Raw genomic sequence first — 17,959 nt, 5'->3', positions numbered from 1 at the left:
AAGGCTTTGTGTGCTGTGATAAATTCTGCTTTAGATGTCTATCCTAAAGCCTTCTATTTTAGCAAATATCCCAGCAAGTCAACAGGGTTTTCTGTGGTGCAGTCAGAACAGTTTTCAGCTGAATCCCTTGCTTTTTAAACACTTATCACCACGGCTTCTCGGGGCTGCATAACTCATAAGAAACAAGGTTTCCATCTGCCTGTGTCTCATTCCTCTCCACATGCAGCGCTCACCCCAACATGTGCTATGCTCCAGGGTCCTGCAGAAAAAAGCACTGGTGTGATTCATCTTCATGTGGACGCTTCAGCTCTGCTGCTGCTGCCGTCACTCCTGCCTTATATTGCGGCACAAATATGATGAAAGGAAACAAGAGCAGAGATGTTGGTCTTAGTAGCTAAAGATGATTTCTCGTGGGACTTTAACAAAAGGCATGCTCTTACAAGTAGGAGATTCCAGTTTGGGACTGCATACTACAATTTACACAGGTACTAATACTGAAGAGCCCTCTTTGAATAAAACTCAAGTTCTGTTTCCAAACTTCTGATTCTTTTCTGGTTACTTTTTGAGAAACATGTACAAAGAACAAGGATAGCACACGCACTGCCATGCCTTTCTCTACTCCTGCTCAAGGCAAGGCTGGCAGGCATTTTTGGTTGCACATCTAAACACATCTCTTCCTTTCTTGCTAACAGGATTCCAAACGGGCTTGGGTGATAAGATGCCCAGCCACATGATATTTATTGGTCTGGGAGTTGGAGATGTAGGCAAGTTTGAGAGGGATATGCTGAGAATAATCTCCCTTCCTGATCAAAGGGAGCCATGTAAGTAGAAACCCATTTTGCCCATGCCTTTTATTTATTTATTTTTTGGTGAGAATGCTGTTGTGTCTCCAGCTGTGGCACCATTCTCACAACCACATGGAGAGTAGTTGCCAACCCAGCAATGGTGACAGAAAAGTTGGGAGAAGTCTTTGGTAGCACTTCTGAATGGCCACTTCAATGCTGGCCCGTCCTACCTCTAGACTTCTGATTTGGTGAGATGGTAAGTACCTGTTTTTTTTAAGTTTATTTGCATTTAATAGTGATTTTTAAGCCCTATATCCAATGAAACCATTTTAAAAAGCACTATGTGGAATGGAAATTTAGATGTCTATTACACTTTTCTTTAAAAAAAATAAAAACCTTAAATTTCTGAATGAGCAAGATTCATTTTTGCAGGTAGAGGCCCTGCTTCTTCGTGATCTTCACCTTTAGATCTAACAACCACAAGAGAAGAAGCTGGATATCTGTTTAGTTTTTGTTCATTCACAAATTCCAAGTCACCACAGATACTCAGCTCCTCAGAAGGAACATACTGCTCTGCAGCTGGAGCCACAGTTGCACAACAAATCCAGAGCAATACCATCAAGGAGAGGACAAGAGTCACGGTTAAAATCCACCCAGAATAAGAGAGAGGCATCTTAAAAAGTCATCACTTTCTCCGTCTTCAAGATAGTTCCTATGTGCTTGTGAACTTCTCGTTTGAAGATCTGAGGACATTTTGCTTGGCGACGGTTCTTTCGAAATTTTAGGCCTCCTGCTCCAATTGTGGTGCATACTGGACTTCTGGCTTCGACTGGAATATAACTGTTTTTCCATCATCAGCCTGAAAACAAAAAGTCCACAAAGAGGTTATGAAGCTCTGTGCAGAGCCTTTTATTATTTATTTATTTTTTTAAAACAACAGAAACTTATTTCTCACAATTCTGGAGGCTGGAAGTCTGAGATTAGGGTGCCAGCATGGTCAAATGAGGGCTCTCTTCTAGGTCACAGACTTCTCACTGTATCTTTACATGGTGGGGGGGCTGGGGAGTTCTGTGAGGTCTCATAAGAATACTAATCCCATTCATGAGGGCCCCACCCTCAAGACTAAAGCACCTATCAAAGGCCCTACCTCCTAATACCATCACATTGGACATTCTTTTTTTTTTTAACTTTTTAGTTTATATTGGAGTATAGTTCATTAACGATGTTGTGTTAGTTTCATGTGAACAGCAAAGTGATTATTGAAGATCTTGTTTTCTCAGGAACAGGCCTTCTCACAGGTAAACTTGGTGTAACTTTTTGATTTTGGGGGTGGGCTGGAGCATCATTTTGGTGGATTTGTGCCAGGATGTAGTGGGATAGAGCTGGACTAAGGAGAGGTGGGCACCTGAAGCCTCCAGATGAGAAAAAATTCTCTGCATGAGGGCAAGTTAATCTTCAGGAAGCTTAGGGATTCAAAGTCAAGGAAAAACCATAACCTTCAAGTAGGCTGAGAATGAAAGATAAAACACAAAAGATCAGAAGTTTCTTATGGGAGAGCAGAAGCAAGAGTATGGGTCAAGTGAGAGAATTAAGTGTATTTCCATGAAAAGAATAAGGTGTCCAAGGCTGGTAGCTATTGGATCCCTTCCTGCCCCCTAAGGAGTGTGTGATCCTGGCTTAAAAGCACAACACCATAGAGATAAATGAGTCCTTTTTCTAATGTCCCAGCATCTTTTCAATTCCCCTTTCCCTAAGCTCTGAACCACGGAAGGCATCTTGCGTTAAGAAGTGGATTTGTAGGCCTCTGAATAAAAAGTTGTGGTTTTCTACAGAATAGTTCCTATTCTAAAATCACCAGCCAAAGCATCATTCTGTTCAGAAAGCGGTAAAAATATGATTAGGGGCTTTTCATATATGTTGCTCTGTATAGTCAAGTTAAGAAGCCTTTCCTGAGAGCCTTTTAAGAGCTTGGCACTGGACCAGTTATCATCTTTCAGGAATAACAGTGTCATATTGTACAAGAACCTTGTAAAATCCATGCAAAAATATAGCAAAGGGCACACTTTCTCTTTCTTTCCAGCTAGCTTTTCTCTTTAAAAACAACCTCTATCTATCAGAATCAGTAACATCTCTTTCTCTAATGTATCATGAAATACCTATCTATGATGTTTCTCTTCCAACGTGCAGACATCAATAAAGGTTGGCCAGCCTCTCTCAAGGAGAGTATTACAACATTCACTTGGAAACAATTATATATATTTCATAGTCATTTGTCAAAGCTTCCTAAAACATCTGAATTTATGCAATAGCTACTGTATCAGCCAGGATTACTAAGTGGAAGCAACAGTAATAACTGTCATTTGAGCAGAACATTTGTTCAAAGGTTATTGAGCAGCTCTCAGGATCTCTGAAAATGGTTAGAATCTATGTAGCCAAGGACAATGCCCTAAATGACACTGAAGAACTTGTCTGGTCTAGACATCACTGCACTCTCTTGGTCATGGGCACCACAGTATACTATGCAGACACCATCAACACTGGTCCATGGCACTAGCTTTGGATACATGGTGTAGGTTACTACTGATTCAGCCTTACCACTGACGCCACCCGCTGGAGAATAGACTCTGCGCAGTTACCATGTTTTGCATTACTAACATATGATTCAAAGAGCAGCTTGGGTGCCTGTGACTGGAGCAGACTGGATTACATCCCTGAGCCTCAACTGCAAGGAAAGCCAGGAAAATGAGAATTTGGAATTTTCTATTTATTTAGTAGGAAATTATATTTGTCTCATTGGCTAGGAATTTCTGAAATGAGTATAGAGGGAAGCATTTGGTCATGTCTGTAGAAATTTTTTTACTGTTATTCTCTGGCTGGAGTGTGAGGTTTCTATTGACATACAGTGGGTAGAGGCCAGAGATGCTGCTAAACATCCTACAGTGCACAGGACAGGTCATGACAACAGAGAATTATCAGTAGTGTCTTTGTTGAGAAATACTGCCCTTAATAGAAAAGGATTGCATATACACGTGGCCAAATGAATGACAAATAATCAGGCAGTAGATGGTTTGCAACCTGGGGAGTTTGGTTCGAAACCTGGGTAAAATTTGCAACTGGCCCCTGTACAGAGAGGGAAAGGAGAGGTCAAAAAAAGAGGTAGACCACTCCATATTGGTAGGTGGCACATTTAATAAGCAAGGAAAGTTACATACAAGACTTGTCTTGGAGGGCCACAAAATGAGTAGATCTCTGCATTTACCCACTAGAATCTTGAAAGTTTATATAAAGGCCTTGATAAGTTCAGTCACGTATTCAGTCCAGATGGTCTCAACTACACATTGCTCTCTCAAGGCTGTATCCTTAAAATTGCTCCCACTATGAGAACAGTGGGCAGAACATACATTTCAAGGAAAGGAGAGGAGATAAAGAGCTTCTGATTGCCCAGGTCTAGCTTGTGGGTCAACCAGCAATCACGTCCTCTGGATGAACTCCTTCAACAGCAGTGACCAAAGCTCTTTTCTTTTCTTCTTTATTTGGTTTGTTTTTGCAGTTTCCATGCTTTGCTTCAATTATACTTTTCTATATTTTGTGAGAGAAGACACATATGAAGCAGATGCAATAGATTCACTGTCAACAAGGAACCATTTCAGAGAAGTCAATAACTTACCTGAGATAACACAGATAGTACGTGACAGAATCATGACTGAAACCCATAAAGGATTTCAAAGCTCATGTCCGTTCCACTCTGCCATGCTTTTTTCTATTGTTATCTGGGACCACAGACAACACATTTATGACAACATTTTTACACTTTTATAGAAAGTATAGATATAGCACACAACAAAATGGGAGTAGGTCCTAATTTCATTGATGTGCTATAACCATCTGAGTTGATAGTGTACTCAACCTCCATCCCACTCCTCCAGATTACTTAGGGATCTTTCCAACCTGTTTCCAGAAGAACTTAAGACAAATGGAACTGGCAGTGATATATGTCTAATTAAATGAGTAGTTTTTACTCTCTCCTTAGGACAGGGCCCAGAAAGTAGAAGGATGCTAAAGCAGCAGTGACATTCCTGAATGGGGGTGTAGGAATATTATCCTCTCTCCTCTTTCCTCTCTCCACATTATGCTGTATCCGCTCCACACTTGCCTCCAAGGCAATAATATTTTCTGCTGAGCACAGCACTGCGGGTAGAGGATATTCTCTCCAGCTCCAGAGAAATCCACTGCAGCCCGGGACAAGCACTTGCATCAGCCCTAGTTGCAAGGTCTGGAGCAGGTGATTCAGATCTAGCCGTGCACTTCAGATGTGCCTGCAGAAACAAGCAGAGGATCCCTTTGGAAATCCTTGTCTTATATAATTTGTGTCAATTAGCCTTTGGCTTTGACACTAGCTATGAAGTCCATATAACATAGTGTATTGTTTTGCAGCAACCATCTTCAGGTGGCAGAAGAAATTTTCCAATCCTCCAGCCTCCAGGGAGCATATCTGAGCTCTGGCTCCAGAGACAAGGAGAGAGAACATAATCTTTGGACAAGAGTAAGCACTTGGATTTCTGGTCATATCTGGGGAAGCCTTCAGTAAGTTATAGACACTAGACTTTTTGATAAGATGAGAAAGTGTGAATGCAAATTTGTGTTTCAGGAAATTTATTTACATACTATATTATACAGCAGGTTATTTCAGTTCTTATATGTTAATGCACTTAATTATCCAAAAAGTCCTATGAGAAGGATACTGTGTCATTCTGATTTCCAGTTTACAGAAGATATGGCTGAGGACAGGAGATATTAAATTATATGGCATCATTACATAGTAAGTAGTAGAGTTGTACCCAGGTCCATATAACTCCAAATCCTGTGGTCTCCAATACAACATTTATGCTGCAAATCAGCCTTTGCTTTTCTTCTTATAGGTGAGAGTAACACCAAGTTTTGTCTTTCCACGTTTTGCCATTTCACCTATGCATTATGGAAATGATCAATAGCATGGGCTTCGCAGCTTCTCCAACTACAAGGGGGCACCCTTAAAACTCTGGGAAAGGACCTAGTATATTAATAGAGGGAGAAAATCCAGACTCCCAATCCTCCATCCTCCATCCTCCTCACTCCCACCAAAACTAGTGTTTTTTCAAAGTAAAGGTCATGACCTTTTAAAGGCTCTTTAAACCAATTGAGTGATCCAAAACCAGCCTTAAAAAAGGAACCGGATAAAACACAAGATATGAGAGCACATCAATCACATCCAGTAAGAGTAATATTATGTGAAAAGTTTTTCCAGTTTTGTAATATATAATGAGGGTTATTGTAAATATAAGTTGTATTTCTTACTGTGGATCACGTGGGCAACAAGCCACCGGATGTGCTTGGAAGCTACAGTGAGACCCACAAATCACTACAACATTACCTGAGCTGACGAGGGTGGGATGGATGGAGTGAAGAAACTTTGTCATGGAGTCTAATACTTCAAAAGTACAGTGGTTGGGAAAAATAAACACACACACGCACACTCCTTCTCATCTAGTTCTTCTTGTCCTTTATCAGCTTTTCCCAGGACTTGGAAGAAGGGCTCTATAACTTGAGGAACCTAATATTTATTTAGCATCTATAGTGTTCCAGTTGCTTTACAGGCATTACTCAACTTATCCTTTATAAACCAATAGGGTGACTAGAATCGTCTGATCTCGGATAACAGCCTTAGTCTCTGTGGTAACTATGGTTTTCATCTACTTGGTAAATTCTCATTATTACCATTCTTCCAGTGATAGGCCTCCCCATCTGGAAACAGGAGTGCACCTCCTTGGTCACAGTGACTGGGTGATTGGATAGGAAGGGAGGGAAGTGGTCCACCTTGGGGCAATTGGAGTCACTCACCTGGATTTTGTGCTGGAGCTGACAGTGAAAACTCCTCCTTTATCATTGACTTTGAGCGCTATGAATGTAATCCCAGAGCTGAGGGCAGTCCTGGAGGAATGCAGGGGAAACATAAAAGGAGAACAAAGTTCTTTTGGTAGTGAGCTCTCTGTCCCAATCCTTGAGGTTTCTTTGCTGGCCTTGTTCTAGATTATGTGAGTCATCCAATGTCTTTCCAATCAGTCACTAAATCCTTATGCCAGTAAAAAGTTGAGTTTTTATCAATTTCCACCTTGAAAGTCCTAACAGAGAATACGCAGTCACTTGAATTTGAACCAGGTTTGCCTGACTTTAAAGTTTATGACTTTACATTGGAATAATTCATAGTATCTTACATGTATCTAGGCTCCTGGAAATATTTTTTGGCCACCATCGTTTGTTCCTGGATAGCTATCTTTTCAAGTCTTTTATAGCCAGTCCATATCCTGTTTTAGACAATGAGGTGAATGATGTAATCCTTCCCTTAAAAACACTACGGAGAAAGAGGAATTTGGGGTCTGTAGAGAATGACTTATACTCAGAAAGACAGGCTAGTGGTGGAGCTAAGTGTGTGGGCTCTGGTGCTGGTATTCCTGGTTCCAGGTCCTGGCACTTCAGGTTATTAGGTGCGTAGACGATCAAATTACATCGCTTCTCTGTGCCTCAGTTTGCTCTTCTATAAATTGTAGGTAATTGTACCTATCAAGAATGTGCTGTGAAAATTAAATAATTAGTGCACAGAGACCATTCAGAATAGTGCCTACATATACTCAAGGAATGTTTGTTATTATTACTTTCTTGAAGTATTAATTTTCATCATTTTTCTTTTACAAAGTGAAAAACTCTCTTCAGATAGAACCTTACCTAAAGTCCCAAAACAGAAATTAGATAACAGAGATGCTTTGGGAGGTAGGATGGTGTTCCTGGATGTCACTCAGTCTCAGCTCTCCTTTTATAGCATCTCTCATAGATAATATTTGAATTTATTGAACTTTTACTCAGTGCCATATTTTGTGCTGTTTGCCTGAATTTTTTCATGTAATAAGTACAATGACCCTGTGGGGTAGGTATTATTGTCTCCATATAGAGATTTACTTATTTACAGGTGATGAAACTGAGGTTTTTTGAGGGTAACTTGCCAAGGGTCACAGAGTCAGTAACTGTCAAGACTGGAGCCAGATCTGCCTGATATCCCTGAACCAGATGTTCTTAACCATCCCATCATACTGCTTACCCTCAGGGCTCAGGAACTTGATTTTAAAATAAACCACTTTTTTAGATGACTTGGGTCATCCTTGTATCTTGAAATGATGAATTGGTTGTACTCCTGGATTTTACCCAGGAATTAGTTTTAGAACACTTATTTTTTTATGTGAGTTTGGGAATTAAATTAAATTATATGTTTATAGCATTAAATTATATTTAATTATAATTAAATGACTCAAATGACTCAGCATTAAATTATATAAGGTGTGACTCCAAAGAACCTGGATCCATTGGGATGAGTATAAACATTAAGCCATGGAAGCCAGACTAACACAAGCATAATTATAAAAAAGACTTAATTAACAAAGAAGCAATAAAATGCTCAGATTAATTTAGAAGACTATAATTTTATTGAATACTTATATTCTTTGGTTCAATGTTCAGCATCATAAAAATCACAGGAAGCTCCTGGAAAATCTTATATAAGAAAATTTCTACTTTCCTGAAAGCCAAAACCTTTGTGATATTTGGTGTTGGGCAACCCTCTTCTCCGAGTACATGTTTTCATGGTATTCCCCTTGGTAATAATTTCTCTCCTTTTTATAATGAATTCTTCAGCAGGAAGGAACTCCCTTAATCCCAGGGGCTGCCATCTTGTAGTCTCTTTCCCATTGACATCTGGAAACTTGTCAGAGGGAAGGTTCTGTTTTTTTCTTTTATGTATCCTTCCACTGCCACTTAGGTGACAATAAAAAACTTCCAGACTTTGTGCATTTTAAAGATCACAAACCATATGACTATCTCCCATCTCCCTGACCAAGGCCTGAAAGGATAAAAGAAATTATTACAGGACCACGGACAGAGTCACATAAGATCCTTATCTCTATTGGAACAAATGCCTTTGACCAAGAGACACAGATTACTTGAAAAGAGACAGCTAGTGAAATTAACACCATGATCTTATGTCCTTGCTCCTTTTGAGCAACTGCTGGGGCTGCCCCTTGGGTGAATCCAAATGGAAGACAGAGGGTGCTGAAAGCTCTGAGTTAGTCCATACAAATCAGCTTATAAAGGCAGAGATTAAGAAGGAGATGGGTGGAGAGTAGACTGGATGAAGAAATGGTGACTGTCTGGTGTGGATGTGACTGCACACACACACATATACACATGCATACAAACTTAATGAAAATTCACTCCCTGCCAGTCATTAGTGCAAAATTGACTCCTTGGCTGCAATAAGGGAATTTTTTAATTATTAGTGGAGCTAGACTAGGTGAAAAGTTTCTTTTATTAAAATTTAGACTCATTGCAATTAGTTATAGCTCTAAATCAGCCAGGTAGAAAAATTGATACGTAAGCTAATTTACTTCTAGAAATTTGCAAATAATTGTATCAGATGAGATTGCAGAACAAAAATCCCAGTAGTCTCCCAGGAGACAATTTTTTTTTTTTTTTTTTGCGGTACGCAGGCCTCTCACTGTTGTGGCCTTTCCCGCTGCGGAGCACAGGCTCCGGACGCGCAGGCTCAGTGGCCATGGCTCACGGGCCCGGCCCAGCCACTCTGCGGCATGTGGGATCCTCCCGGACCGGGACATGAACCCGTGTCCCCGGCATCGGCAGGCAGGCTTCTCAACCACTGCGCCACCAGGGAAGCCCCAGGAGACAATTTTTGAAATGACATTATTAAGGCTGGCAGTCACTGGGAACAAGGGACTAGAGGAAATGATCAGAAATATAGTAGCTCTCTAGCCCTTCAGCACAGATTATTTTCACAGCAAACCGTACCTTTTGCAGAGGCTGACACTACATTTCTATTCCACGTATTAAATTTACTGATCTACAGTGGGTCTAGCTGTATAGTGAACCATTGAATTCTTATCATGAGGAGCAGTCCAGCTAATATAAATGCACTTCCAAGGGATTCAAGCACGTAATCCCTAAGGCTGAGAAAAATGTGTTCCTTTGTGGATAACATGTATATATAGCTTCAGGTTTGCATTGGAGTAGGTTTTCAAGGTTTTTGCTAAAGGGACCTACGTTTCAGAAGTTACATAAAGTGAATTTGATTTCATCCCTGAAGGTTTTAACATTTTCAAATTTTGAAAATGCCCATTAATAGATGTGCAAATAACAAGGGGATTGTGCAAGAAGTGAAATAACTGACATTGCCCCTGTCTTTTAGGATGTTAGGGTCAGCTTGGTGGCTTGTTTGTTTGAGGTGGCTGTACTGTAGGGTATCAGCTTCCTGAAACCATGCCCCGGGAATCTCTTGGGCGGACACTGCACCTAGGAGAAAAAGAAATTTCAGCTCTGCCTTCTAGTACAGACTCGCAGCTCTCAGGTAATATGAACATCTCTCCTGACTCCAGTCCCTGAAGGGCATAACCCTTTTTGTTAAAACCAGCAGCACAATACCTAGTCAGAGACAGGGAAGGAATTGTTTGACCCTAGAGGGCTTGATAGGAAAGTTCAAAAGAGAGGAAACAGGGATATGTTAGAATAGCACCCCAGCTTCCCAAGATCAACTTTCTTAGTCCATTCAGGCTGATATAACAAAATACCACAGACTGGATAGCTTGGAAACAACACAAATTTATTTCTCACAGTTTTGGAAGCTGGAAGTCTGAGATCAAACATCTATTATGTTAAGTCATTATTTGTTGGGGTTTCAGCTGTTTATAGCTAAATAAATTCTTAACTTTCCATCAGTCTCTTAAGAGAGAAAGATCATTCTTCAAGTGATTAGGGGATTTAAAAAATCACAGAAGGATGATCATACACCCAAAATGGTCACTTCTACTAACTGTAAGAAACATTTCATTGATAAATATCAACACAATTGACAATTCCTATTAAAGATTGTGCATGTGTGTGTGCACACACATTGAAGGCTGTCTCAACCTCTCCCAGTTGATAAAAGATGACTATAGTAAGATCCTTGCCCAGGTATATTTTGGAAATTTCATTGATATGTGCATTTTTTGAATTAATGAGATGGTAATAAATAGAACTAGAATTTACTGAAACGAGTTAGAAATATCCAAGAAACCAGTTGGATCCTTGATGAGGAAGTAAGTAGAGCCATAATCCCTGGGTTTCTGGGAATGGAGAGAGAAAATCTAAAAATAATCTAATATTAGCCATGGATTTGAGAGTTACTTGTTTGTATACCCGTGTATCATGCCCTTGGCCGTTGTGATACATAACACAGTGAGGGCCTTAGTCTGCTTGGGCTATAGAGTCATTTGAGAAATATAATTTTAATTAATTATATGTAAAAGTATATAATTTAATTAATTATGCCATTTCATTGACCTGTGCTAATGGCAAAAGCACCATTTCCCAAATAATAAATTAGTAATATAATGAATTATTGGACTATTTCTTTTTTTAATTTTTATTTTTAAACTATATATATTTGATTTACAATGTGTGATTAGACTATTTCAATCATTAGTGTATTTCAAATTATTTCTCTAACTTTTATTTACATTTTTGTTTTTTAATTAACAAATAACGAATGGCATATCTGCCAAGGATGTCTTAACTCTGTGTAGCTCAGACACTGCTAAGAATAACTGGGAATATGGGGAGAGGAATGATTCTCTTTAAGTACGGTTTGTGCCTTTTGTTTTGCCTTCTGTCTCCAAACGTGAGTATGTTCACAGGTAAGTATGCTTTTTCTACAGAATGAGTATGTGAAACCTACATCCCATGGCTCATGCCATCTTTACTTTGCCATTGTCTACCAAAGCTGTACTGTAAGACTACCTTTTTGGTTTTGCCCAGTAGAAACTCAGGTATAGTATTCTGGTATTTATTGGTATTCTGGTAACAAATGACTAATGGAAATTGAATGCTTGAATGATAGTATTCTACTCCTTTAAGTGGTTTTAGTTGTTCACATCTTCAGTGTTTTAATGTAAAGCAGGAGAACAAAACAAAAAAATGGAAAGAGGGAGAGAAAAATGAATTAATCAGGAGGGAGAGAGCCAGTTTTATTCCTTCATGAGTAAGTAAACCTGGGAAATATAAGAAACTGAGCTTCAATATCCTCATCTGAGAAATGGAGAATATAATACTTCAGAGAGAATCGTTGTTTAGAAGAATTAATATCACGTGCGCAAGATGGAAAACTCACAATGGGTACTCAATAATTATTCATGTCCTTTCTCTTATGAGAGGATGAAAGCTAACACAGGCAGACAGTACTTAATCTCCTTTGGTTTTAGCTTCCTCAGCTACAGGAGGGCATATTCTAGGTGACCTAAAGTGACCCCATGCTCAGATTCGCCAGGCAGTATATGACCAGGCCTGAGACTATGGGGTTACTTCTATTCCAGATCTAAAGTTTCTTTTAACGCTTTACCATTTCTTGGTTTGCATGACTAATACAACTTCTGGGAATATAAATGATTAAAGTGTAAGTCATGGTGATAACCTATGTCAGCAGCTACAGCAGTGATAACTAGAGAAAGAGGGAGAGAGGGAAAGAAAATGAGTAACACTGAACAATTAGAAAGGGGATTCGGAAATTTTCACTGAGTTCTCATGTTCTTTCTTCATGAATATACAGGTATATTTAATTGCAATCTTCTCTGTATTTTAATCTTTTTATTTCAGAAACCTTGGCTAATCTTTGTATATCACTTTCTATTTCCATAGGTGTAAGAGTCTCTTCACAAAGTTGTGGGAATGGATATTCTTTTTTTTTTTGTGGTACGCGCGCCTCTCACTGTTGTGGCCTCTCTCATTGTGGAGCACAGGCTCCGGACGCGCAGGCTCAGCGGCCATGGCTCACGGGCCCAGCCGCTCCGCGGCATGTGGGATGTTCCTGGACCAGGGCACGAACCCGTGTCCCCTGCCTCGGCAGGCGGACTCTCAACCACTGTGCCACCAGGGAAGCCCACTATGCAATCTTTTAAAAGCTGTTTTTTTGGCAAAGCTCAACTGTGAAAATAAATTATTCAGATTTGCAATGTATGCTGATGTGTTTAAATGATTCAAGCCTTCAGCCCAGCCTTGTAAGCCATTAGCAAGTTTATTTTACATTATATAACTATATCTATATGTCTTTGAGCATTTAAATTTCTAATTCTTCTGACCTTAATAGTCTTGTTGGCAACTAGACTTCTGCAGATTATTACCTCTCTGTCTTCAAAACAGAAAATGTCTATACATTTCAAACTAAACTCCAGCTTTTTCCAAATGCCATCAGCCAAAGATCACATCCACAGCACATTAAAATACAAAGGTCTATAAAGCTGAGATAGATTCATTTGGGACAAAGGATCTATTTCTTACACCAAGGGTTAACTTGAATTTAATTCCTACAATATATGAAAATTTAATCTTTCAAAGATTCATAAAACATTTAAACATATACTTTTTAAAAATAAATTTATTTATTTTTATTTTTGGCTGCACTGAGTCTTCATTGTTGCACATGGGCTTTCTCTAGTTGCAGAGAGTAGGAGCTCTTTGTTGCGGTGCACAGGCTTCTCATTACGGTGGCTTCTCTTGTGGCGGAGCACAGGCTCTAGGCTCATGGGCTTCAGTAGTTGTGGTGCACGGGCTTAGTTGCTCTGCAGCATGTGGGATCTTCCCAGACCAGGGCTCAAACCCATGGCCCCTGCATTGGCAGGCAGATTCTCAACCACTGTGCCACCAGTGAAGTCCTAAACATATACTTTTTAAATTTTAACTTTTTTGGCATCTTGAGGCTTAAAATAGCTCCCAAATTTTCAGTTTTGTGTTGCATAGTATTTCAGGTTAGAATGGAATCAACATTTGACATTATCCTATTAAAAAAAAAGAAATCACTGTTCTTATTTGTAATAACATGTCCCCCAAAAGATGTTTTTTTCTTGTTGTTTTGTTTCTGTTTTACCTGAATGGATCAAGCCATTGTCTTGACGACTTCAGGAAAGAGACCATAGAAGCTATAACTGATGTTCTGTATGTACAAATCTCTGTTAGGAATAACACACACACACACACACACACACACACACACACAGGATATTTAATTATTTTGTTTTTCTTTAACTGAAAAAAGTTACATGACAGGAATAGAGTTAGCAGATTAGAGTATGACAAATATTTGAAACATCTGGGACATACTTAAACTAAAAAATTATTCATTGTTAACTTTATTTGCTGAATCTGACAGCCCTAGTCAAAAAGAAATTTGTGATCTTGAAATTAATGAATGAACAATCTCTTCCAGTAAACTCAGATATTTGAAATTTAAGTACACAAATTAAACCAGCCTTTCTATGTTTTAATTATAATTTCTTACAATTCTTCCTGCCTTCCCCCTACTACTCAGTGAAGAGTTTAAAAAAAAAAAAGTGTATTCAAGAAGAGCATTTATTTTGTAAGAGTATTTAATAGTTAAGAAAAGGCAAATAATTTGAGACCACATGGCATTTACAATGTAAAAATTAAACATCTGGGGCTTCCCTGGTGGTGCAGTGGTTGAGAGTCCGCCTGCCGATGCAGGGGACACGGGTTCGTGCCCCGGTCTGGGAAGATCCCACATGCCGTGGAGCGGCTAGGCCCATGAGCCATGGCCACTGAGCCTGTGCGTCCGGAGCCTGTGCTCCGCAATGGGAGAGGCCACAACAGTGAGGGGCCCGCGTACCGCAAAAAAAAAAAAAAAAATTAAACATCTGTTGCAGTCCAGTGAATAGCAAATTATAGAATGTGTCTCTAAAACTATGAAAAATACCGTCTTTTCTCTCAACTTTATTTTAAATATATGCATTTTCAGAAGTAATATCATGCCATCATCTTTAATTTCATTCTGTAATTTTGTAAATATAAAGTATATTTACACTTCCTTTAGAATGTGTCTCTTCATAACTACTTCCTTTATTTTCCCTCATTGCTCTAATCATGAATCCTTTTCCTTTACAGTAATTCCCCTATGAACAAATGAGTTCCATTCTGAGAGCAAGTTCATAAGTCCAATTTGTTCGTAAGTCCAACAAAGTTAGCCTAGGTACCCAACTAACACAATCGGCTATAGAGTACCGTACTGTAATAGGTTTATAATACTTTTCACACAAATAATACATAAAAAACATCTTCCAGCACAGTACCTTGAAAAGTACAGCAGTCCAGTACAACAGCTGGCATCCAGGGGCTGGCATCGAGTGAACAGGCAAGAAGAGAGTTACTGACTGGAGGAGGGAGAAGAGGTGGGAGATGGTAGAGCTGAGGGATCCTCAGCAATAGGAGACGGAGGGCAAGCTGCAATTTCACTCACGCCTGACGTTGATGGCACAGGATCTGGTTCCTTGCTGGATTCAATTCTCTCTACTCCCTTGGACAAATGATTCAGTGATGCCTGGGTAGCAGCTCTTTTTTTCTCATCATAGATGACACGGTAGCACTGGATTGCGTTCTGAACGGCTGCTGCAACCTTCGTGTACCGTTCTGTGTTTGCATCCTGTGCCTCAAAAACTAGCAGTGCCTCCTCACGTAAAGAAAATCCTCTTGCCATTTCCTGCATCGTGAATCTCTCTGGTTCTTCAGTTACTTCTTCCTCTTGTCCCTCTTCATCCTTTCTCTGGGCCTCCAATTCCATCAGGTCTTCATTAGTAAGCTCCTCGTGTTGCACAGCAAGGAGTTCAATGAAGCCGTCCTCTTGCAGATCTACCTCCAGCTTCTCGCTGAGGATCACTAAGTTGCTGAAGATCTCTTTGGACTCCTCATCCACCTTCCCAAATCCACAAAAATCGTGAACAAACTGTGGCTAAAGGTTCTTCCAAACCCCATTCATGGTGACGGCCATAACCTCACACTAAGCAAAGTCAATGTTTTTATGGCCTTGTAGACGTTATAGTCCTTCCAAAATTGTTGCAAGGTTGTTCCTGATTCATCACTCGCTTTTACTGCCTGAGGAAAAGTGTGATGTAAATAATATTTCTTGAAAGTCGCTATAACTCCCTGGTCCATAGGTTAGATGAGCAACGTAGTATTTGGTGGCAGATGCACTACTTTGACACGGGATGAAAGTCGTCCATGAATCGGGGGTGGCCCAGAGCATTGTCAAGCAGCAAAAGAATGTTGAATGGGACATCCTTCTCTCCAAGCAATGTTTCTCTACCTCTAGGATAAAGTGGTGGAAAAACCAGTCCTGGAAAATGGCCTGTGTAACCCAGGCTTTGGGGTTACTCTTCCACACAACAGGAAGAAAGCCCTTGGTTATGTTTTTAAGGGTTCTTGGATTCTCTGAATGATAAACTAAGAGAGGCTTCAGCTTCATATCGCCAGAAGCATTGCCACCAAACAACAAAGTTAGACTATCATTTACTGCTTTATAGCTTGGCATCAACTTTTCCTCCTTACTGATGTAACTTTGGTCTGGCATCCTCTTCCAGTACAGTTCTGTCTCATCCACATTAAAAACCTGCTCAGGTAAATACCTGCTGCCTCCCTACTTACTTTTACATTGTGAAGTTTGGCTCTAGCCTTGAACCAATGAAACCAGCCATGGCTGGCATTAAAAAATGTGCCCTCTGATTCTTCACCGTGTTTCTTCTTCAAGTCTTCATAAAGCCTTTTGGCTTTCTCTTGAATCAGCATTAAGCTGAGCGGGACTCGACACCAATATGGATCCTGCATCCACACATTGAGGCGTTTCTCCATCTCCTCTGTCACTTTTCCACGCTTCTTCCATATTATTATCGACATCATCAGCACAACAGACTTCACATGTTCCATGATTTTGTCCTTGTTCTTTAGAATCATGCCGATGGTTGATTCATGTTATAAGAACGTCTACCATCTTTTCGCCTCACTCCACTCTCTCAATTATTTTCACTTTTGTTCCATCGTAATCACACGTGCTTCTTAGCAGTACCAGCTGCATCACCGCTGCTTTTACGCTTGCTTCCAGACATCCTGGGCTTGAAATAAACATACTATACTACTGTACTCTGTACAGTACTGTACAGTAAAGTACACAAAAGCACAAGGACTCATAGAGGATGCATGTATGTGACAATGTACACCAGACACACGAGCTAACTTATGTTGATTGGACACGCGAACGTACATTTGCATCTTTGAAAGTTCACAACTTGAAGGTTCGTATGTAGGGGACTTAGTGTATTTGGATTAGCCTTCCTTCCTACCTTTATGCTTGTAGCCTCTTCTTTCTCAAGTATATTTTTTTAAGTTACTGTAGTTAATCTTCCTGAAGACATATTTATCATTCTCCTTCTCCAACTCATAATCTTCAGTGGTTTCCTAGGTCCTTCTTAGCTTCTCTTCAAATTATACCATCTTCCAAACAATTTTGACTTTTCAGTACTCGAGCAATATTATTTCCAACTGCTCCACAAGACACATTATTCTCTTCCTTCCTGCAGTGCTGGTTTTGATCTCCGTTCAGTTCCATATCTAGTGTAGGTGTCATGGTTCAGGAACCCCTTGCTGAAGGACTGCTTGAGATCTTGCAGCATCTGCTGAAGAGCATGAATAAACAAACAACATTAGGAATTAGCAGGAAGGTATGAGAATAGAATCTACTTGTGATCTTTTTAGTCTACTTACTTCAGGTAAGTTGACTTGTCTTTTTGTCTTCACTCAGGATTTTGTTCATTTCTTCCATGACCACTCTTCCCACCTTTCTAGACTCTACTGATAATATCCTAGAACAAAGTTTGAATTTTAATTTTTCCTTTCCTAGCACTCCTCCCTTTTCAGTAAATTCTAACAAGGCTTGCAATTTGTAACAATCAACTCAAAGTTTAATAATGTTAAATACTTTCCTCTCCTCTGTCTCCACCTACTCTATCCCTTGATAGTTTCATTTGTCCTTAGTTCCAGCTCTTTCCACTTTTCTTGCTGTCATCCTAAACAGAACAGCACTTTTTTGTTTGTTTGTATGGAATCACTCTACAAAACTTAAAGAAAAACATTACAATTATATGACACTCTCAGTACATAGAGTTGTGCTGTGGTCCCTGATGCAGTGTTTTGAGATGTCTGAGATGGTAACTAGAAGGTAACTAGGTAACAGACCTTCCAGTGACAAACACTTTTATTTATTCTTTAAG

The 17,959-nt window shown here is 39.7% G+C and overlaps 1 pseudogene; it reads right to left on the bottom strand.

The window, feature by feature from the left end:
• Window positions 1-229: 229 nt before the first annotated feature.
• On the bottom strand, window positions 230-16,646 carry LOC111179760 (transmembrane protein 59-like; annotated as a pseudogene).
• Window positions 16,647-17,959: the final 1,313 nt, after the last annotated feature.

The sequence above is a fragment of the Delphinapterus leucas genome, chromosome 7, assembly GCF_059928025.1.
Source record: "Delphinapterus leucas isolate spDelLeu-1000000601 "Yukka" chromosome 7, BTC_Dleu_Yukka2, whole genome shotgun sequence".
Classification (NCBI taxonomy): domain Eukaryota; kingdom Metazoa; phylum Chordata; class Mammalia; order Artiodactyla; family Monodontidae; genus Delphinapterus; species Delphinapterus leucas.
The sequence above is the reverse complement of the archived record's forward strand: the minus strand, read 5'-3'. Positions and strand labels throughout refer to the sequence as shown.